General features: G+C 40.3%; 1 protein-coding gene across 27 annotated transcripts in view; it reads right to left on the bottom strand.

Moving 5' to 3' along the window:
• LOC141739324 (poly(rC)-binding protein 3-like) overlaps positions 1-24616 on the bottom strand; it is a 539898-nt gene that overhangs the window by 178157 nt on the left and 337125 nt on the right. For 14 of the 27 annotated variants that reach the window (XM_074576357.1, XM_074576359.1, XM_074576355.1 and 11 more), the window contains one exon: positions 10517-10617. The gene's annotated coding sequence lies outside the window, so the exon portion shown is untranslated. Of the gene's footprint in view, positions 1-2378; positions 2573-3476; positions 3555-10516; positions 10618-15004; positions 15140-24616 lie in introns of those variants that run through there. The other 13 variants (XM_074576393.1, XM_074576363.1, XM_074576365.1 and 10 more) reach the window with 6 other exon arrangements.

Raw genomic sequence — 24616 nt, 5'->3', positions numbered from 1 at the left:
AGGGAAAGTTTGTGGTAGTAGCCGTAAAAAAAAAAAGTTACAGTATGTTATTTCTATCCACTTGATATAAGCTATACTTGAGAAAAAAAAACAAAACAACAACCCAGCTAGTAAATCAGCAAAACTATTGTAACTATAGACAGGAAAAATTTCTTATACTCAATCCTCAAATAGACAAAGTAGACTTTTCTGTGGTGTAAGTGCACCAACTTAGACTTTCCCCTAGCTTTTGGCATTAAAGAAACCCTCCAAACTCATAAAACTTTCAAATACCAAAAGCTAAATCTATCCCTGAATGTTGTTCCTGTAGTGGCAAAAGTTTTCAGCAAAGATTTGTTTTCAAGAAACACCGTTACCAGTACTTAACCTTGAGCACGTCTAGGTAGAGTTTATAGGCTAAAGCATCAAGCAAATAGCCTGTCTTAAAACCCAGTGGTAGTTTGATGGACACCTTTTTTCTGGCCTGACTGAACTGAAGCACTTCCCATGCCTGTGACACAGATTCAGATGCACCAGAGCAATGAATTAAATAATGTTAAGTTAAAATATTAACCATACTAAATAAATAATAATATTATAAACCTTGATTTAATAGTCCTTTAAAACTGTAATCAAGTAAAACTAGAATTCATGTATGCATTATGTGTTTGTATTTTAACACCTTTGAAGAACTTCACCTAAAAATATAGTATGAGTTCTTATGCAGGAAAACCGTCGCTTGTGATTCAATATGACTGCTCTGTTGCATTTGGAAGGAACTGTGGGGTAGCATTATGGATGTATATTTTCCTCTTATTCTATTAGATACACAATAAAGCTTTCAGAATATTTTTAAGTGCCATAACAAAAACTCTATGGGAAGCAAAAAAATAACTGAAAAAATCACAGAAGTCTACTTTCTAAGGCCTACTTCTACCCCAGACATGACCATTAGCACAGAAACTGCACTTATCTTACAGATATGGAATATGGACTTCAAGGAACAGCTGCCAAAACACACATTTAATGAAGATAAAGTAACAGAGTGCAGGAGAATATCAGCTAGTAAACTTCTCAGGTTTACTCATGCAAGCCATCATCCTTTTGTGTAAATACACAAACACACAGTGCCAGCCAAAAGCCATGTTAATCTAACACTGAATTATAGGCAATTTTAACTTCTGGATTTCATATCGATGCTGAGAGTGGCTCTCCCCCGTCTCGGTGCTACGCCAGAGCTTGGAGCAGAGGGCCAAGGTTAGGAGCGCCTGGGGTTTCCTAGGCTACACCACAGCTTGGGTTTGAGTATTAAAAGTTCACGGCACCACTTCTGAGAGCGCGTGTGGCATATTAGGGCATAAAGGTCAGGAGAGGAACTGAGAGCGATTGCCTCAAGTGCCAGCCCGACCCCCTCCCCCAAAGGTAAGATGATATAATGAAAAATGATGTCTTAGAAGACGGTTGCTCTCACCACCACTGTAATGCCTACCGTAGGGGTAGCGATCGTGGCTGCAATGCTTTAAGCATGATTGTTTAAAGAGACCCAAGTCTGACCTAAACAAGGACTTACATGCTTGAAACTTGCCAGCTTCTCCCAACTATTCTGGTCAGCACAAGAAAAGACAATGCCCCTCCCCTACAAACCCACCTCTCTTATCTCACATACGTTTAAAATTAAAAATAGCAGATTGAAACCAAGAAAAATCTATTCACACATAAAGGGAAAAATTACGCACAGACTATTCAAAACATTGAATTATAAGTGAATATGATGAAACAATGAATTGTAATTAAAGTTGCACCTCTTATTATTTTCCAGAGCAAAACGTCAATTATCTGAGTTGGCTGTATTTAATTCTTTAAGCAAAGCTGTAGGACTGGATCTTTGAGTCTCAGCTTTAATTGGAGAAACATTAAATTCTGCAAGGGTTAAAAGCTATATGAAGTTGCTGTTACATTGCACAACTACTGATCTGGCTTGACTTTAAAAAGAAGTGATTGGAAGTACAGGTGCAACAGACTGAGATACTGTCTTTTGTCACTCAGTGGTCAGTACTGAAGACTAACACAGAAAACGGGATGTATTCCAGTCAACTGCAGAGAAGCTGTTGTACTCATTTTATAGATTAGTAAGACATTTGGACAAAGAGTTTAACAACAGAAGCAATAACTGAAATGCACTCAGGCGGTATTATCTGTGAGAATACACTGAGGAAGTCTTTTTAGCTTTTGTTCTATCAAGTAACAGTTTAACAAAGAAGTTTTTTAATGTTTCACTTTCTTTCCAAGTATTCAATGACAAGCACAGCTCCAGAAGATATCGCTTACTATCCTTCTGGACTCTGATTTCTCATGCAGCATGAGTGTATCGAGGTTTTAATATTAAATAGTTTACTCACAGCACTTTGATTCAGATTCACGTGCTAGCTTTCCTCCTTCATAAAAAGGTATTTTTGGATACATGGCTGAAATGCCAATCCACAAAGTTGCCTTCCGAATGCAGCAGCGGAGCACAACGCACGATGCCCGAGTTACCCCTCTCGATGGGCTCAGCGGAACGCACGGGTCACACTCTGCACCTCGTTCTGAGCATAACGGGAAACGCCATCCACGCCAGCAAGGCTGGAAAAACCTTTTTCCCGATTGGCTGCTCATCCCAAACTGCCTGGCAGAGGTTGGAAATATGCAATGCAGAGAAGTGATATTCTGTGGCATTCATTCAATTTACCTGCACTACACTCCAGGGAGCCATGCTATTAAACAACAGCTCCAGCGGGTCAATAAAGTTAACTTAATTAAATTGCTTTCCCTCCCACTCTTCCAACTAGCAAGATTTAGGGCACAGGGACACAGCGCTGCTTGTAAATAAAAGGATGATTTAGCTAATCATTTGCTGAAGAAAGACATATTTTTGTCAATAATTCTATACGCCAAGCAGAGAGCTTGTTTAAATTAAAACCGTGATGTAGGATAAGGGAAGAGACAATACCTACTAATGAACGGCCATTAATATTTTTCAAGCAGTGTCAATTAAATCTACTACTTAAAAGTTAAATCTCAGAGATTGCACTTTTTGCTCCATAAAACTGAAATTGCAATTGCTTGAGTGTAATGTTATAAAACATACTATCATTATTACAAGCATAATGAATACACTTTCTTAATTTGCTGGGGACTGATCGAGTCCCTTTCTGGTCATTTTGATACGTGTACTCTTGCTGCTTTACCAGAGTCCTGTTTTAGGAGTCTCTAGTCTGTCCTTTTCTGTGGCACTACACAGAAAACATCACCAATAACTACGGATAACAAACATTACGGTTAAGCTAACGACTACAGATTATTTCAAATCCTCAGTCTGAAACCTCTTGTCTATTTGAGGCTAGATATTTTGAAAAGCTACAGTTAAACTGATGTAGCTGTTTCGCAAAATGATATTTAGGTCTTCTTATCCATTTTTTCCTCAGAAACTCGATGAATGGCTCACTCGGAATACAGACCTGTGTTTTGGCAGGAATTGCCCCGATGTTCCACGCGTACCCTCTGCTCTGTCTCCTGAGTGTTTCCAGCTTTGCCCCAACCCTCCCCTTGCACACGCTGAGCAAAAGCATTCCAAGCACTGGCAGCTAGACTCCCTAGAGATCGCTTTTGCGCTGTTTATAATCTATTCCGATTGAGCTTTTACCTGCAAGTAAATGGGCCTTTTCGGTTTCTTTTCTTCAAATATCTTTACTGTTTCCTATGAATAGCAAGATCTTGGAGCTGGTCTGAGTGAAGAGAGAGGGATGCTTGTAAAGGCACATAGCAGAGTTTAATTTAGGAAGTATGAAAATACACTATGAGGCAGAAGGAGGTCCCTTTATGTCCTCATAGCCAGTTCTTGCAGTACAGGTGGTGTCTTCATAAACCTGTCTGCCATGGGATCTGGGACGGTCCTTTCCACCTAGAGCTCAAATCCTCCTCCAGTGTTGGGTTTGCAGCTCTTTGTTCTACTCTGACTCCAGCAACCCAAGTGCAAGAGAAGGTCTCTGATCCCAAACCAGTGAAATCACGAAGCTGAGTAGCCTTATGATAGAGTCCTGTCTTTGCTTTTCATACTCGTTATTTTGTCTCCTATTTCTTCCCAGCACAAGCTGGAATGGCAACAGCCTTCCCGCACATCCTCTCCCGGTATTACAGAAAGAAGCCCAGGGAGAGCATTACTCACACGGATTTGAATGACACTCCATAAGAACTCCCACTGAATACCATAAGTCCAAAGTAAGATTAAACATATTATTTACTGTGATTAGGAGTGTCAGAATTCAGTTGGAATGAACAGTCATTTGACTGCTTCATATTCCAGGATGTGTTACTTCATCAACACCTTGTCAAAGTCGAGAGTCCACAAGGAAATATGCATACACAAATACAAACATTGAATAACTAGGCTGAGAAATTGAATATAAAACTAAAAATCACCTCTCTAGGGAACTATCTGTCAAAGAGACCAAATTAATTTAAATTAATTGCACAATGCAGTGGAAAAGTGATGGGGACGACAAGCGCTGTAGGGTCAGAGCCAGGAGGTCTAGTGGGATCGCTTGTCCCTCTCCTCACACAACTTCTGCAGCACCCAGGGGTGATGCAGTTGACCTCCAGGAGGGGAGGGTGATACCCAGCTGCTCCCGGTGCACCTTCCCACTGACGGATCTCAGCCTCAGAGAAAGAGAGCTCTATTCAAAGCATCCAGAAGTGCCAGGAAGGGGAGGGAGGACTCTCTTGTAGGACAACAGTGACCTTTTGGCTAGGACTGAATACACTGAATAAGACTCTTCTGCAAGTAGAAGGATGAAGAAAAGGCAAGTTTCTATTATAAAACAAATAGCATTGAAATGGAAATCTTATCTTTTTTTAAACCAGTTTAACTCCATATGGCAGCATAAAATAGTTCAATATCATAGTCATTATATTCACATATTTTCTTTTCCTTTTTCCCCCTCAATTCCCCAAGCCTGATGAAGTTGATAGGCCAGGAGACAGATGCTCTGCACTTCTATTGCAATATATAAATCTCAGCAAATAGTAAGAAAACTACAACCATTAGCTAAAAAAAAAAGAAAGAAAGAGAAAAAACAATTGGAAGGCAGTTTTCTTAGGATAATTAAATGGCTTTGTTTCTTCCTAATGAACTGTACTTCTGGCTCTTTGCTCATTTGTACCCTGACAAGACGGGCAAAGAATGTGTTTGTATCTGCCTAATAAGCGTTGTTATCTTTTAACTGGTTATTAGTACTACAATACAAAAATAATATTCTTGTTGAGCTACACAGGACTGCACTTAGCCAAGCCTGCTCTTAAGCTGGACTGAGTCTGTCCTGTCATATCAGAATTGGAGAATCATAGTTTGGAAGTGGCACTCCTCCTTAAAAGACACTAAACGCTCACTCTCTGCCCCAAATTCTTTGGACTGTCAGGAATTTGCAGCCCTTTGCCAGAGCCCCAGGAGGAGCTGGAGGCTGGGTGTCACAGACATACACCATAGCCCCAGGGATCCCAGCTGCAGCGACATCGATTTCTTCTATTTTTAATGTTGTGAGTGATGCACCGCCAGCTTGCCTACCTTTAGGCACTTCACCAAGGCTCCTAATTCAGGAGAACAGTTGCCTTCGGCCAACAACGGAAAGGAACAGACACCTCTGAAGGCCAACTTAGACCTTAAATAGGCCAGGGTCCCTCAAGGTCTGTGTCAACCGGAAGAGCCTGAGGTAATGGCACCTCTAAACTTAGGACCCTCAGTTAGATGCCAGAAGTTAAGACAGACATGGGTCCGTGGGATCCCTGAGGAAAGGAGAGGGACTGTGAGGACAAGAGCAGTGATTATGACACCTGACACCCCTTTGCTGGGACCCTTGTGCAACTGCAGCTCAGGCTGTTCCTCTTGCCCTAGCTAGCGGGTACGGGGAGCGCTTCATCCCCTGCACCCAGCTACTACCTGGGCTTAGCAGAAATATTGGCCTGGACCAGTCCTGGGGCCACAGACACATTCGTGGGGAGGAAGGCAGAGCTGCAAAGAGCTTTCCACCGCCGCAGGGGTGAAGGTTCCACCTGCTGGTTCATCATTGAGTGTGAGCAGCAAAGACAGGCAACACCTGCTCTGGCACAAAGTCTCCAAGGGGAAAAGTAACCTCTGAATACAATTTAAACACACCTGGACTGGGGTGAATTTCTGCCTTTTGGTGTCCAGTGCCACTGGAATTTCTTGCCTGATTAGAGGCTTTCTAAAATGGAATTCCTCATTCAGCTCTCCCCTCCGCCATCGCCCCAACCAGGCGACCGTCACCCTTCATTTTCGCTCATGCATTCACCAGCAAACCTCTGAATTAGCAAAGACAGGTGTCACAGGTGCTCAGCATCTCCCGTGGCCAAGATCTTTATTTGTTATACCTGTCAGACCAGTCAATGAGTGCTCCATCTCACTGTGGGCAAGCACATTCCTTCCTGCCAACACCAAAAGCACGGCTATCTATTCAGCAATGCTCTACTCCAAGCAACTGCCATGCTGTGGGGAAAGAAGATTGTGATCAGTACCATTTGTCTACATAATCGCACTTGTTACTGGACAATTCTTGGGTCAGAGGCTAATGTTTTTTTATTTATAGTCTTTCCCCATTCACCTGAATTTTCCTGTGCCTTTTCCCATAACTAAGATTGTGATGCCATTTGGCTTCGTACTGCAGGAGGTCTGATAGAAATCTGAGAAAAAATATCTGAAAGTAAATCCATTACACTCAATTGAACAGAATTTTACATTAAGGAGCTGGAGAGGCACCTCAGATTCAAGGTGCGTTTCTAGGAAAAAAGAAAGACCACGAACTTATTTAGCTTTTTTTTTCTTCACGTTGTGTAACTTCTATTTCTAGGAAAATATATTGAATTCTGCTAATGGTATACGTTGAGTTATACATATGGAAGATGAAGTTCTATACATTTTCAAGGTTAGCTTTCAACGAGCCCTTTATCAACAACACCACCAAACAGAACTCAAATATGCTTGCCTGGATGCTACCTTGTCTTTAAAAACTGTGAGAAAAAATAATTATGTCCCCCTTGTATCTCAGTGTCTATATAATATGGTTCTGAAATTCCCTAAATGAGAAAAAAAAATTGTTTTCTTTATGATAAGAATTCTGTTTAACAAAGATAATGCATAGTATTTTGCCTTTTTGTTATACTTATGAAATAAACAGATCAACATCTAAGTGTAACACACTTGTTGCCGTAGGCACGCTACTACTTCACTTCTTTAACACCTCAAAGGTTTCCAAATAATCACTAAGTAGAGCTGCTTTCTTCATTTTCCATTGTCCAGCAGGCAGCCCGAGTAGAAATTCATGCATCATTTTTTAATACAAGAATAGATTTTGCTCAAACTGTTTTTTTAACTAGATGCATTTTTTCCAGATTAAATACATATTTTTATTTAAAAATAGAGTCATTTGAAATGAAACATGAAATTTTAACAATGTACTGCCAAACTTCATAAAAACTTGATTTACATTAAATGACATTCATATCTGTTGGCAAAGGTTTGCTCACCATCCAACAACTGAGCTGGGAGAGTTTGAATGACTGGGAAAACGGTCTCTGATGAAGTGTTTAGTCCAAATTTGATGGATGTATCTTCCTTTGCAGTGCAGAGAAGGTATTTTCTTCACTTTATTCAGGTTAGCTCTGTTCAATATCTAGTTCATGCAAAGCTATCTCTTGAGAGCTGATAAAGGCAGAAAATCTTACTTTCTACTGTAGGTAAAAGCTCCATGGCAGAGGCTGAAATCTGAGAACTCTAAAATCTTGCAGGACACGGTAAATGGAAAGAAACACACATTTCTGTTTACTCAGCACAAAGAATGGTTAATTTGACTAATAAATCAGCTTAATATAAGTAATAAATAAAACAAGTAAACATGTAGTAAAGGTGAAATGTCATTCATTGGTTTCTAAGGTAACAAAAAGTAAAAATCAAGACTCTGAATAAATATATCAGGAGCTTTTAAATAATTTCCTAAATGCAACTTACTGTAGTTCCACCTTTACAAACAGAAGTGCCTAAGGTAAACAAAGTAGCGGTCAAAATAATCCGGCATCTGACATTCTCACACCAGTGGAACAGGATTGACTATAGTGATCAAGAACTTTTCTTTATCACCACTTTGACCGTGGGAATTACGCTGCCAGTCCACAATACTGTAAGCAAGGAGAATATGATGTTAAAGGAAATTACCCACTCTTATTTGGGTAATAATGTATTTCCCAGTCTAGATTATCAAATAAGTGAGGTCACCCACCGTAATATTTACTGCTACACTTTGGCAGAAAACCAAAATACTTTAATAATACCAACTGAAAAGAACCCGCCTTTTTCCAGGAAACTAATTAAAAAGTAAGCGCACGAAAGAGAGTGATGATTTCAATTACGTTCCTTGCTCGCTTTTCCCCATGGTAATGCCATCAAGAAGGCTCTCAGCTTCTTTTAAAAAAGCCAAAGCAGACTGAGCTCTTCAAATCTGTTGCAGACATTTTCTTCAGTGTAGTAATGATTTCTCTGGCCCTCTTCTGACCCTCTCTGTTTTTTCCTCAATACACTTTCTGAAAGCAGGGGCACCAAAACACAGCCTTCTAACATCAGTCTCACTGAAGCCAGACTCATGACCAAGGCATCGACCCCCTTTCTGTGTAATCAATTTTCTCACTGGAGCTGCTTATCTGATGTGATTCCTGAAATATTTCCCCCAAAGGTTAGGACTCCTTAGAACACAATTCCTATTCCTCTCAATGAAGCTGGTATTCTTCAGCCTTAAATTCAGTATTTCACTTTATATAGATGGACTGAGGTTACTAAGCAACCCAGGTTGTTTGCTATAGCAAGTGGCCTGGACTATTTGTATCATTTGCAGATTTCATTGACAGTTATATTCTGTCAGCTTCCAGGTTGTCTGAAAAATGCTGAAAATGTATGTCTAATCGTGAACCTTGTTGAAACCCACTACAAATACCTTCCTTCAATTACAACTCCTTATGCCAAGTTATTTCTGTGAATGTGCTAGTTTAGCATACACCCTATTGACATGGTGTAGGGTTAATTTTTTACCAGAACATTGAACAGACTGAAGTAAACTCTAATAATTTGCCTGGGAATATTGCAGAGCCAAGGTATCTGAAAGGTACCGTAAGCAGAGGTGAGGGATTTGGGTTTCAATATTACTTACTAGAAGAGGGAATTGACCCTGTGACTATTATAATACCGTACTACAAAATAAAAGGAGATACGACCACCACTACTACCTGTGCTGTGAACCTGCCTATCCTTCTCCTTTGCTTTTGTAACATCTGCCTCAAAATAAAATGTTGTTAATTAAAATTGATTAATCTACCCAAACGCAAACGGAGCCTCTTTCCCACCCTCCCCCTCAAAAGGAAACCTTCCCTTTTCTCCATTCAGATTGACTCACTATTTATTATTTATTTCCTGGCTTGATGAAGTGATAAATCAGGTTTGTGCACAGTCCTGACATGCTTAATGCCACAGAGATTGAGCAATTCAATTATTAGGCTTGAATTCATTGTGTCAAACGGCTTCAGCTGCCCTATGGTCTGCTTTTCATGGTAAACAGGACAGCGCTTCAGAACTGCATCTTGGAGACAATCCAAGAACTGAAGCTCTTGGCTCTAGCCTGTCTTTCCTCTTAGTAAAATCCAAGCGAATGGTCAACTAAGCAGATACGGAAGCTTGTATTGTTATACACATCTCTGATACGCTATGGTCCAGGTAGGAGTGAACCACACAGAAGCACAGATAATTAGAAGAGAGATGTCTTTGTAACAAGTGATGAATTCAGACCCTGTGTTACTTTCAGACCTCAAATAAGACTCAAAAGTTTGGCTACATGCTAATAGCCCAAATGCCTGAAAAGCACCAATTTAGATGCGGTGTTAGCAAACTCCTCGTATAAGTCTGAGACTAAACAGTTCAACCTTTCAAAGAATAAGACGAGCAGAGGGACCACAGGAGACTAAATGGGCAAAGGAGGCATACGAATACCATTTTTGTATCCATGTGAATCCTGGCAAATTTTAGGGTCACATTTGCTACAATGAGTAACCTCTGGAGGCTCCTGAGAAGAAAAAGAAGAGCCCAACTGCAAATAGATAAGCATTTCCTGACCCTGATGCCACACAACTCTAGTGACAGGAAAGAATCTTTAGCCATTTAACATTTTAACAGGAAAAAGTCTCAAAAAATCCAGACATACAACCACAGTCCCACTGGCATTACAAGTTGGAATTATCAGGTGAGCCAGTACTTCATCTCAATTATATCTGTACTATTGATTGGTTTCATTCTATCTGGGAAAGATTAAGATCACTTTCATACTATTCAATTTGCATTCATATTCACTTGGCCCAGAAAATGAATACAGTAGTCCATATAACAAATACAAGGATAAAATACAAGTCGGCAGTACAGGGGAGAAAACAAAACTGAGAATGAAAAACTTACTCGTCAGAAGACCAGTGATATTTAAAAAATTACTGTCGTTGGGCAGGTTTTGCAGTCACTCTGCGGTCTCAAGGAAGATACCTAAAGGTGTTGAGTATGCTCTGAAAAGAAGAATAATCAAGGATTTAGTAATTATATCACCTATCAAATTCTAAAACAAAACTTGTCCAAAACAATTTGCTTTCCCATTTTATGTGTTATTCATTCATAAAATATTTATTTTTTACTCTACCACTGAATCTGCAGAGAGTTTATGGGCTTTTACAAGTTGAATTGCTCAGATCAGGCTTCCTAGAGTGCACAGGGAATCAGAACAACGAGAAGAGTAATTATTTAATTTATTCTCTTGCATACATTTCTCATACCTACATTTCTAAGCTGTTCCAGTTGTGAAAGAACAGTGAAAATGAAAGAGGTCCAGCTCCTAATTCACTGATTAATGAATCAATATGCTGGAGTAAATGTTCCAAAACAGGCACATAAAATCATGTCCCTAAATATCTTTCAAACAATTGACTAGAGTTTGTTGGCTATCTTTTGGACTAGTTCATGTATTTGGCCTCCTTATTTGTGATATAATAGCTGAGGATGTCCCTTTTTACTCACAATGTTATTCTGCATTTCAAGTCCAGCTTTGTCATTTCCAATTGTCCTTAATGGACAGGGTAGTTGACTGAGTCAATGAGCCATCTCAGCTCTCTAAATCCAAATGAAACTGAAAGAGTGGGAGATCACCAGTGCTTTCATCTGTGCAGGCTGTGGGGGCAGGGGGTAGAGGAGTTGGAAATGAAGGAGTAAAGCGGAGCCTGAGAAAAAGAAGGAGTAGGGGGGAAGATGTTTAGAGTGTTGTCTTTGTTTCTCACTAGCCTACTCTATTTTTAATTGGCAATAATTAAATTAATTTTACCCAAGTTGCCTGCTTTTTTGACCATGATGGTAATTGCTGAGTCATCTCCTTGTCTTTGTCTCAACCCATAAGATTTTCTATCATATTTTCTCCCCCTGTTCTGCTGAGAAGGGGAAGGGAGAGAGCAGATGGGTGGGTGCCTGGCTGCTGGCCAAGGTCAACCCACCACAGCTATAAAGTAATTTTCCACCACTGATCTCTCTAAGAGCAGCAGGACTGAGACTGGAATGGGGGGGGGAAGGAAAAGCCATACAAAGAAAACTCTGCCTATAATGCATAGGAATAAATAGAATTAGTAAGGAACAGAACTCCATCTCAGAGAAAACTGTGTTAACTGAAAATCTTCATACACCCCTGGCTTCTGTACTGTAGTGCAGCCACAAATTTTAAAACAAGAGCTTATGCTAAAAAACAAAAAGTCAAATGACTCATACTCCATGAAAGAAGAGTGCTGAAAACCTCATTTAAAAAAGATCTCTCCTTGCGATATGATAGCGAGGTCTCTTTGGCCCATTAAGGAATTTTTTACAGTGATCGTTGAAATATAACATAGCAACTGTTTTAAAGTCAGAGATGAGACTGATCGACAGTAATATATTTGCAGTAATATACTTATTCTGTCAGCACTTCTTTTAGAAACAACTATTTAAGGTTCTTTCACAGCTAGGTTTTAACAATCCTGAGCTGATTTATTTAATTCCAGATTTCATTAAGCTCCAGAACTCCATCTAAGCAACCATTGTGATAGTAGTAGCAAATTTCAGCTATGAAACAAATTGAAGGGCTATGCATCTCCACCTGATATTGAAGACCATGGGATGAAATCTCCATCAAGTTAGTACAGCAAACTATCATGCATTTGCTTGGATTCCCCTGGTTTTGGTCAGGGTATGCCTTACAGTGGTAAAGTTAGCAAAACCCTCTCAGATAAAACTCATCGAATGAACTCTTTCCTGAATGAGTTTCTTGTTAGAATTAATGTTGTGTTAAAATAACCAACAACTCACTAAAAATATGGGGTCCATGGGAAATATTCACACTGCCTCACATACTTGTGAGAAATCCCTGGTATAACAAAACCTAGAACAATATAAATTGCCAATAGAACTGATCGAATGTTAAATTCTACCAACAATCTTCCTGTTTACAGCCTAAAACACTCTTGTAATTTAGCTGTGTTTTCGTGGCTAAATAGCTGAGGTCTCATGCCTGTACCCTGGGAAGTCTATAAACACACAGTGAAATTAACTGCTAGTTGGGAAAGAGAGCTTGGAAACAGCTTTATGAAAATGTCACCGAAATCCTCATCAACTGTCAAAAAAAGAAAATGGTATTAGGAAATAGTAGGAAAAGAACAGAAAACAGCAGAAGAAAACACAATAATGCTGCCATAAAAATCCATTGCCCACCTAACATTTTGAATATTGAATACAGTCATCTCATCTCAAAAACAAGAGGATAGCAACAGAAAGATAGAGAAAAGGGTGACAGGATGATCAAAGGCATGTAATGGCTTCTGTACTAGGAGAAAAAAAAAGATGGCTTTAGGATTTTCGTATTGGAAGAGGGACAAATGAGGGAAGGACTGTGACAGAGCCCCAGAAAATCGTGAACAGTACTGCGAAAGTGAATAAAGAATGCTTTTTCACTGTATTTCATAGCACAGTCCCAATAAAATGAGCAGTTAGTAAGTTCAAAACATGAAACCCAAGAAAGGATGCACTCCACAAAGATCATAATTAAATGGCAGAACTCATTGCCACAGGTTGCGGTGGATGTCACATACATGTGTGGGCTTCAAAAAGAAGCGATTCATTTTGGTGATAAAAGAAACATTGACCAGTCTGTATTTTACACAAAGATGCATAATATAAGCCTTCAGCTTAAGAAGCATTATGGAGTGCTGTGGGATGATACTAAGGGAAATTATCCTTTAGTCTGTTTTAAATGCAGCTGTCAATGTCCTCATTAATTTTGCTCTTTTATTGTATTCTTGGTGATCCCCTGTAACACACAGATGTTAGAGAGCGTACCGTGCCTCTGGCTGGTGTGCAAGGAGGTTTTTGAGGGCAGAAAACTTCCTAGTTTCCCCAGTCCCCTTGTGCAACTTCACATCCTAGGGTAATTAGAATAAAGAGTTTTATTTTTGGAGACCTTACAAGACCATCCAAAGTTTTGGTAATAAAAAATGAATATAATGATAATTATAATAATACCCTGTACAGACCTGTGGTAAACTTTTAGTGTTTTGGTACCTTAGATAAATGAATAAATAAGGATGGCTATACTAGGTCAGACAGAAGATCTACGTAAACCAGTATCCCAGCTACAACAGTGGCCAATATACAAAGTTAGCTTTGGCTAGCATGAGATATCCAGCTTTCAGGATATTATATATCCTAGAATGCAAACCTTTTTCATGCTGAACGGACATGGAGTAACCACTATGAAAACAAAAGTTCTGGAGGAAAGTCCTCCTCAGGCCCAAATCCCGGTTCTCTTCCCAACAATTGGGATCACACCAAGCTATGTCCCATCCCTCCTCTCACATGCTGGTTTTCGCTGAAAAATAACATGGGCAGGTAGCAGGAATGAACCAACCTTGATAGCAAACAAGGTTGGTGATCTGGGCAACCAAGACTCTGGGCACATGACGGCTTAGGTGCCACTTGCACACCCAGGGATCTAGTCAGCCAAAGCTAGTCAGAACATTTTCATCATAGTGTTACAAAAGCATTTCCTGAACATAGCCTCTTATCTCATAGGAAGCATCAGCCATCCTGTGGTGGAACTGGCAAGCCCTTCACTTGTAGCACGACAGTGAGCAGGGTAAAGTCCTTTATGGAACTGCATCAGATGAACACAGGACGGATAAAAGCTGAAGCAACCTTGCTTATTCACTAAAAATAATTTTATTTTATCACCATAATAAACAGAAAGTGACAATTACACATATTGTATGCCTATGCATTTGTCTGGAAAAATCTCTTTATTCCTCCATCATGAGTTAGATTAAACAGTTAAGATGAAGGTCACTAACTACACAAGAAAGGCTGTTTTCTTCTTTTTTGAGGGGAGAAAAGGCCGTACCATCACTTATTTCCATAAAATAAGAGTTCTATCAATCCCTTTAATCTTCAGTAGCAGTTGGATGCCAAACCTGAGGCTCCTTAGAAAACCCTAGCCTAATGCCTGCCCGAGTCAGCTGCGCTATCTGAACTTAAAATAGCATGTAAGCCCCCCTGCAGATATGTTTATATCAATCTGAAATCACATATTTGGACTAAATTTAAGCCAATTCCTAAGAGTCTTGCCAAAAAAAGGGAAACTAGGCCGAAGAGATATTGCAGAGAAAGCTACTTCTAACTACCGGCATTGGAAGAGTGACTACTCTTGAAATTCATACTCTATACAGAGAAACAGCAGCCATTCAAAACTGTTGGGAAACAAACGAGGTTTGCATCAAAATAAGTGTGTCAGCATAACTTTCTTCAACAGTTTACCTAAATTAACGTGAACTCGCTATTCTGGCCAAGCTAAAAGACGCTCTTATGAAGGCCTATCGACTCAATAAGGGTTACCTTTCAGGTAATCTTCGGTCAGAAGAACATGCCACACAGAAGCAAACTGCCACAAGCCCCAGGATCTTATTCATTTACGCTGGTATTTCAGCTAGCGGAGTTGTGTTGGTCTAGGGGCAAGGTATCCAAGTCCCTGACCGGCCGACAAATTCCCTAGTAAAAATCTGTGGGTTTTTTTTTTTTTCTAGGCAACAGGAAACAACAAAAACCTTTCCAGGCCAATTTTACTACCCTGGCATGAGGTGGGAGTGCTGGTGTGGCTGGAGCCCAGCCCGAGGAATGCTTTGCTTGTGGAACACAGTACATCTTTATTTCTGAGTCGATTAAGAAAGCTCTCCTGCTGCGGGTGTGACCACGATAGACCACGCTGGCTCAATCACTTTTATAGCAGTTTACTGCTTTGTCTCCCAGAGTGCATATGAAGAATTAAACATTGCAGCGTAGAAAAGATCCCGAGTGAACTGGAAGCCCTGTGGAGGCAATGAAGCAGCTCAAGGTCACCCCCAAACTACGACTTAGTCTACTGGACATGCTAGTTTCCCCCATGTTAGTCTCGCCCATCCATCTACACTTAACCTTAGCAAAAAAAGCAGCTTTTTGTTGTAGTTTGTAGCAGGCATAAAAATGATACTAACTATAGTATGCCTTCAGGGCTTCGCCCTCTGGTATGAGAATGACATTAAACCTTCTACTAGCCCAGCAGCACTGCAATAAACACACCTCAGATAACACTGGTATGCCAACAACTCCATGTATAGTCCTGACCTTATTTTTTGATGGGAAACATGAGTAATCAAAGAAATAATGAAATTAATAGGAATAAATGAAATAGTAAAAATGTATATATATTTTTTTTGGTAGCTTAATCCTTTGCATTGGGTGTAGGTCTCAAAGTGTTGGCAGTGGCGGGGCTGCAAGTGTGGCCTCTGTGAGGAGCCAAGCTGGTGGCACCTCTGGGAAACATATTAAAGAAAGGACAGAGAATGCCACACCGGCAGAGGAGGAGGGAGAAAAGATGAGTGAGAAACAAAAGAGGGAGCACCAAGGTCCAAGAAGGAGGATGTGCTCCAGGCACTGGAGCAGATAACCCCAGTGGTCCATGGAGAACCCCACGCCAGAGCAGGCAGATATTTCCTGAAGGACTGTGGCCCATGGGAGAGAGCCCAGGCTGGAGCAGGGGAGAAGAGTGAGAGGAAAGGAGCAGCAGGGCGAAGCCACTTTGTGCTGACCATAAACCTCATCACCCCTACACCACTGTGGGGAGGGAGAGGAGTTGGGAGTGAAAGAATGCAGTTGAGGCTGGAAAAGAGGGGAGGAAAAGTGTTGTTTTAATGTTTGTCTTCCTGTTTCTCACTGCCTGAACCTATTTCAGTTGGCAGTAAATGAAATTAATTTTCCCTAAATTGAGTCTGTTTTGCATATGACAGTAACTGGCAAGTGATCTCCTTGTCTTTATCTTGACCCATGAGCTTTTTCACCCTATTTTGTCCCCTGTCCTTCTGAGGAGGCGGATTGAGAGAGCAGCTGGGTGGGTGCCTAGCCACTGGCCAAGGTCAACCCACTGCATCCTTGGAGCGGGCAACAGGTTTTTGCTTCTTTGCTTTCAGTGAAAGTGTCCATACTGGGTTTGTTGCATCTCAATTATATACTTGAATTCCATACTTTCAGTTAACTTAATCTGAACTGCTCTGGACAATCCTTATATAGACAAGCAAAGACTCTGTTCTCAGGGAGTGTGAGGCTGCAACCCTACTTTCCTATTACATCCATTGTAGCTAGTTTGTAAATGCATTACCCAACACTATTTCCCACTTGCAAATTGTTAATGAGCAGATTTCTGCCAATGCATTTGTTAATTATGAACTGAATTATTTGGACAAAGCATTTTTAGCGTGCGGGCTGTTTGTCAGCTGTTTGCTATTGGCTATGCATTGTTAATAATTGTTTTGACTTCTGCCTTATGTGTCTTATGGTGCAGGAAGAAAGATATTGTTTGTGAATGGCCACCTCATAGTAACAATAATGTTTCTGCTTACTGAACAGATAAAAACAACTATTCCAGGTAAATATGGAGTGACTGAATAACAAACAGCAAATAGCTACCGTGCTAGTGTGCACCTGGATACTGTTGTTTGCATGAGAGTACAAAATATTCACCAAAGAGCTTCCTCGCATACGTAAGTAAATATTTCTCAGTTCTTCATGAAAGGAATTGAAATGTCATCAAACTAAATAGCTGCTTGGATCTAACAGATGTTTTTGTCAAATGTTATAGCAGTGGTGAAGCAGTTTAATCTATTAGAAAACAAGTTTGCTGTGACCAATGTGTAATCTGTAATGCAAAGGTTGCCATATTACTGAAAGAGTTTTGAGTGAAAGAGCTACAGGGGCAAACAAGTAGAATTATTATATTTGCTGTAAGTTTGGGCAACCACCTGGAATGATTTCATTTGCTTTAAGCTTGGTCAACCCAAGTGCATTCTTTTTTCTGATTTTCCTTAAAACCTCTGTGCCACCTGAAAATATCACATCTGGTAGGGTCAATGCTTTTTCTTTGCCCTTTCCGTACCACAGACAGAACATTTTTTAAGTCCCAAAGGCCTTTGACATTGCATTACAATGGATCAGCCACCTCTAATATGCGAAAAAGAAAAAAAGCAGACTACCCAAGAGAGGGGAAGTAGTCAATCTGCCCTGAGGCTTCCCTATTGTTATTTCATTTAGAGAGACAGGCAATACCACAGTATCTATGACAAGAGAGGAAAAGATTTCAAGTCCCCCCAGCTGTCTCCTCCTTAATTTGATAATGATTGTTCAGTTGGTCCCAACCGTCCATAAACCAGTGAGATTTTTCATGGCTGCTGTGCTAGAGAAATCTCCTGCCTGCTTGTGATGTGCAGTTCTTCTACTTTGAGCAATACTCCAAAATCAGTAAGCACATGAGTAATCGTAGGCACCAGACACCGTGCTACCTCACCCAGGAGCAAGCTGGTTTTTTTACTGAAGACTATCCTGGTGCGTCAGGAAGCAAGGTTCGTGTTTAAACTTTTCTAACTGCCTCAGCTTAGTTTCATAAGGACACGTGCAACTCAAAGATATAGTGAAAAACATGACACAGTTCAGTAAGCATTGCTCGGGGGAGGATGGACAAAAAAAGAGTGTGGTGCTCAGCATAGCCTCCTTGTTTGATGAGTTTGGACTGACAGCTAGGGAAATCTGTGCAGATAACAAAAGAATAAGGGTTGTTTCGCTGACACACTCTGTAGGAGATGACCTCTTGTCCATGCAGTAGTCACTGATCAGTAGCAGCTATGAACAGGGACTCTCTGAGAGACCGTGTCTAGTTAATACTCCATCTCAACTTAGAAAATACCAGCATGTTTAATGTGCTATATTGCTCAGTAGAAATTTTAAGCACTTCCAGAGTTATCATTCTCTTCTGCAGTAGGTATCAAAATCCTTTACTAGTTGAGAAGCGGTATTTTACAGACAAAGAGTCTGTACAAAGAGTCTGAGCCACCTGCTTCAGGCCTTGCAATGAAAGTGTCAGAGCTAGAAATAAAATTTTGTGTCAGCTATCCTAGGTGCTATGCAAGTTCCATCACTGCAAACAGACTTACAGAGATGACATGTCTCTAACAGGTCAGGGCAGGGAAATGACATAACTTGTCCCGTGTCCCCCTAGGTGAGGCTTACTTAACCTTCATGGTATTGCGTTATCTGCTAAACTGCTCTACCTCTGGAATTAGCTAAGGCTAATAAAATGGTGACGCTACCAGAAGGCAACTGAGAAGAAAAGCCTCACTGTGAATTGCTGAAAGTTATTGCTTCCATCACAGAAATGATACCCATTAAAGTAGCACTCTCCAGCAAAGAGAAACAGAACAATCATAACGCAAACATGACAATTTGCCCAGAGAACTAACTGTACAGGAGATATAAGTATACTGGGAAGAAAAAATGTTAACATAGTATGAATTTAATCAACTATTTTTATTCTAGATCTAGAATGAATGGATAGATACCATATTACAAGAGTCTGTGAGCACAATACCATTTCACTTATATATGAAATCAATGGCCTTACATTAGAAAAGAATCTCATTCAGGGACATCCTTGAAACCATTCACATGATTAAGATGAGCAAGATTTCACTTACTATGGTCAGCTGACATCCCTGATTCATATCACACATTACCAATTATACTGTTATGTTATCCTCACTCAGCACTGCAATACTTAAAATGCCATTTCATCCATTCAAGCATCAGTACTGATCTCTGGCTACATTAAGTATTTCCAGTTAAACAGTGTGAAAAATCCCACCTTTTCAGCTACAGTTTTAGTTAAATAACTCAGCTGAAAACTACAAGAATAATTCTTATTCAATTTCCTGATTCCACATATGGGAATGATTGGCAGTAATCTACTTCAGTCAAACTGTGATCTCCCATAGTTTTCCAACAAGATATAAATGGAAACAAATAATTTTGATCAATCTACAGCTTACACACACAATAAATAGCATATCACAATCAGTAAGCAAATCTGTAAGGGTACAGTTTATAGCAGCAGGTCATTTTGCTTGTACTGCAATTTAGATTTCAGTTTTCTCGTATCCGCTTAGCAATTTTACCTGCTCTGTTTCCCAGAACACTGTGGTGTATCCTATTGTTGTAGGCAATTTGGCCAGGCAGAAGCAGAGTGATGTTTCCATAATTTAACTTGCATGCGGAAGTCCACCTTACCCTTCCTTATACCAAAAGGAAAGCCATGGTTGTTTCCATTGCTTACGGATGATGACCTTCTTAGGTAAAGATCAGTGGGTCCTCTCTGGTCACTAAGTGTGACCTCCCACAGAATATGTGATGCAGAATCCCACCTGGTTTGTAAGTCCCTGACTGCAAGCCTAAACTACTCCCTTCCCACCTGTATCCCACCTTTCAACAGAGAAGCTGTTTGGTGTTAGTGTAGAAAAATGGGATTCCTCTCAGAAATTATCCTTTCCTCACCTTCCATGGCTGTCTCTATCTCCTCTAAAGATAAAATAGAGAAAAAAGAAAAGGTGATAGACAGAAAAATGGCTCTACGGAAAAGAAAGAAGGTCAGAGACAGCAAACTGTGGAATTACTGCTGGCCAACTTCTGCTGTCCAGCTCCAGGGCAGATTTTTCTGTAAGGTAAGGAGGCACAATCTATTCTATCAGCCAGGTCACCACCAAAATTACTGAATAGGTGGGGGAATTGAAAGGTTGCATACGGGAAAGGGCTCAGGTGATGATTTCAAGCTTAGGCACTCCCGGGAATATATGCAAGATAAGCAGGGTTTTGGCAGAGTTCAGAAAGTCTAAAAATTGCCTTGGGGGCTGAGCCGAGGGGCTAGCGGTATAGGTAATTGGTGGGTCAGGGGTTGAAGGACAACCCAACCCCCAGTGCAGATACTGGACAGTGACCTGCACAAGGCACAAGAACCAGGAAACACCATGCCTTGGTGCAGCATAAACCCGCTGTTTCTCACTGCTGCTGTCCTTCAGGAGAGCAGTGTGCTGATGCAGGCAGAAGGTTAAGCCCACAGATCTAATACTTCTTTGTCCCTTTAGCTGTGCAGTTTGCATAAACTGAAGTTAGTAGGACGTTGCTTATGTCTAGCAGGCACAGTAATAGTTTACTTGCACTTTCTTCTACTTCTCAAGGAGGGACAATAAGGCCTGAGGGAAATATGACACTTTCTGCACCAATCTGCCACCATTAAATCTGACATCTTTGTATTTAGAGCTGCAATAGCATCACAGTCTATGGATTGAGACAGATGCTGAATTTTTTTATGAGTTCCCGTTGCAGTATAAGTGAAAACTCTTCTGAAACATAAAAGTTTTTTGAATCACTACAGTATTTATAACGAAAAGAGAAGTAAGTCATTATAAATATTTAAGTGTCTTAAATAAAGATTAATTAAGAACTAGGCAGGAAGCTGTCTTTTCTTTTTAAGCAATAAATTTTTAATTGCAAAGTATGCTTTAGTAACAAATTAGTGCTTAGTGGAGATATAAAAGGAGAAATCTGAAGGTCAGAGAAAATTATCAGATACCTGCATATGTGTCTGGCTCATAGAACACTGTACTATTCTTCAGCAACTATTGCAAAAATATTAAAAGATATTAATTTGAATAAAATGTTAAGTTTTGTTAAAATATTCACAACCCTTTTTATTTGCATGAGTTCATGCTCGTATGCAAGAATATCCCTTAAAAGAATACAAATTGCAAATACATACTTCTAAAACATTTTCTGTGACCAACATGCCATTGATTAGGAAAGTAGGGGACAAAGAGAAAGATGCCACTTGGAAGAGATGAGAACATCTAATTTTAACTACATGGAGCCTAACCACGTCTATGGAGCATGAACATAAGCAAAGAGCTTCACTTTTTCAGTAATCAGGTATTATTATGATATTATTTATTATCATTAGCTGTCCTGAAGATAGCTGCAGGCATTCCATGTGCAATATCATGGCCTATTTTAAAACGTTCTCTATCTGTCTGAAAAGAAAGGTAATTCTTCTCTGGTCTTTTAAAATAAGTAGAAACCAGAAAGGTACCACGAGTTCAATTATTCTCAGCTACTCAGACAACCTGGAAAAACTGGCTTTGGAATGCATGTGCAAGGCACACTTTGGTTTTGTTTTCGCATAGTGCCTCAGTTTGTTTTGTTGACTCACACTTCCCCTGCTAAGGGAGCTTATTTAGTTGTGCAACTGCACACGTAGAGTTTTACGTGTAAGTTACGATATATATGTGAACCATCCAGGTTCACAATGCTCAATTTTGAATATTGGGTACTAAGCTGAAGAAGTAGCATCTTAAGTCAATTCCCGCAATATTAGTGGCATAGAGGCACTTCTGAAATGCAGCTTTATAATTGGATGAGCAGAACTGAAAGAAAAAAATCAAACTGCAAGAAGAATCTTACCTGAACTAAAACCTAGCTCTTGATAAAAAAACCATGGATCAAGCTGAAACCATGCAGCCTCCCTTCATATGAGTGTGGCCTCCCAGCATGCATAGGAAAAGTCTCTATCTTATATTCTTGCTTGCCATTTGCACATTCAGAGCTAAGAACATTAAGAACATAAGAATGATAAAAATAAAGGGCCAGAGAAAACATCAGAGTTTCCCCGAGTTGTTCTCTTGGTGGGATGTTCAACAGAAAGGAGGGCCCTCATTTTTTTCTCCTACTGTTTGAATTTTCTAGATGCAACCTTCCAAACTTATCTCCGGCCAGATGCAGTAGGACATTGCACATTGCTATGACTTTTGGGTACTGACTAGCCTCCGCCCCGCAATACTTTATTCTATGTTTACAGTGGAGTTTTGCATGCTTTCCTCCTAGCCACTTGCTGGCAAGCTGAAACTGAGAAATGAAGACAAAGCGAGGGTTTTGCTTTTGGCAACTTTTCAGACTCTCACTTGAAATGGAAGTGTTTTATTATTTTGTCTTGGGAATGAAGTTCCTAACCGAAAACACACTAATAGCAGAGAGTGTATCTTCTTTCTTTGGTATTAGCATAGTAGATAACACTAGAGTTAGTATAAACTGTTAGGCTCCCGCACTGTAATTGTACCAGCTTTTCCTTTCCTGGTGCTCAAGCACTGGTACTTCTTACGCTAATAATAGAGCATTAGGAATATCCTCTATGCCCTACTGTCCCATGGCAGAGGCAGGAACGAACCTCCTTCTCCGCAAACTTAAAAAAAAATTCCTGGTGAACCATAAAGCAGAGAGTATTGAAGTGAGAGAGAGAAAACTGGAAAAAGTGGGCAGTTAAATACAAGAGATTTTGAACTTCATGGTCAAGACGTATCTGGACACACTATGTCACAACCTCAATTGGTATAAATAACCTGAAGACCATTAAGCTCAAAGCTACATTGGTTCTCCCCTTGTTAGTAATGTAGCACAAGTCAAAAAGAATCCAGAGCTGGGCTTCCACCTTGCCAAGCTTTGGTGGTCTTTTATAAAACAAGTTGAAAAAACAACTATGAGGGGGGTTACTAGCATTTTACAAGCTGTCCACTTAGAGAACCTGAGCAACTCAACTGGCGCATAGCCTAGGAGCTGCTCTGCTCTGCCATTCCACAGGGTGGCCTGTGTACGCTGGCAGGACAGCCTGGGGTAGCCTCCACAGCATCTCCCCAGTTGTACATACATTGGGGATCAGATGATGCCTTCAGCCTCCCCAGTATTTACTGAAGCAGCTTTCTGAACACCAAGGGACACTCCTCTCTGAGGAAGGTATAAAATCTTCTAAAGATTTCTAAGCATTAAAAAGAAACATGGGGAAATAAGAATAGTTTTTCAACAATTTTGAGCACTGATTTTCCTGGCGAGTATATTGAGGTATAGGCTACATTCTCAAATGCTGCTTCAGCTGTAATGATCCTTCCTTCAAAACTTGTCAATTTAAAATGTTCATGTTCTGTGATAAGGACTCTCTCTCACCTCTCACTGTCTATAAATTTGCTTATGTACAGCATAGGCCATAGTCTTGGTTGGACCACGAGGAAACAAATCCAAGTGAATTTGACATCATCTGTAAGACGGGGCTCTATTTTACTGTAATAAATTACTTCATTCACTCCAATATATCTTTTCTCTCACAACAAACATTTGAAGAAGCCGTGATACCCCTAGCTTTCCTCTATTTTGTAGGTGTAAGATCTTATAGAGATCACATTTTAGGGATGCTTAATACAAAGATAAATGAATATTAATGATCTTGATCTTTGGATCAAGATATTTATTGATTACAGTAGGAGCGTCATCTGTTTAGTTTTGCTAGATTTGCAAAATCAAGAAAGAATGATCAGAAATGCATCTATACCGAGCCAGATTCAGGAATAAGCACCACTGCTGGCAAAAAAACCCCACAGTGCCTCTTAATGTTATTCACAAAGGTTGTTTTAGTTGCCTAATACAGTGATTTAATACCAACATGACTCATAGAATCATAGAATCTTCATGGTTGGAAGGGACCTTTGAGATCATCGAGTCCAACCATACACACACAACTCCCCCACCCCCAATCTCTGCCACTAGAGCATGCCCTGAAGTGCCACATCTAGACGTTTCTTAAATACCTCTAGGGATGGTGACTCAACCACCTCCCCTGGGCAGGCTGTTCCAGTGCCTGGCCACTCTTTCAGTAAAGTAATTCTTTACTCCATTTATTTCAAAAGAGCTATAAACACTGGGCTAACCTCTCCACTGAGGAACACGTTTTCTACTGAAGATTCCCCAGTGGAGCCCATAATTACGTGGTGCCATGCCAGTCCAGCTGAGTGCAGCATCAGGACCTGCACATGTTTTGACGCCCAGAGCCATGGTCCTCCACTCACCCACACAACTCCTAGTCACTAACTGACGTTTCCAGAGATTTCAACTAACGATCAAATCTGGCTGTCAGAAAACAAAAGACAGAGGTTCTTTTCCACACACGGCACAAATGAAACAAGCACATCCCTTATCATTGATCTTTTTCTATCATTTGAGCAATGAATGTGTTGAAGCACTGCTGTAAAAAGGGAGGGTATACTACTGCTGTGCATCAAG

This window comes from Larus michahellis, chromosome 2 (assembly GCF_964199755.1).
Source record: "Larus michahellis chromosome 2, bLarMic1.1, whole genome shotgun sequence".
Lineage (NCBI taxonomy): Eukaryota > Metazoa > Chordata > Aves > Charadriiformes > Laridae > Larus > Larus michahellis.
Note: the sequence above shows the minus strand (reverse complement) of the source record. Positions and strands in the feature narration are given on the sequence as shown.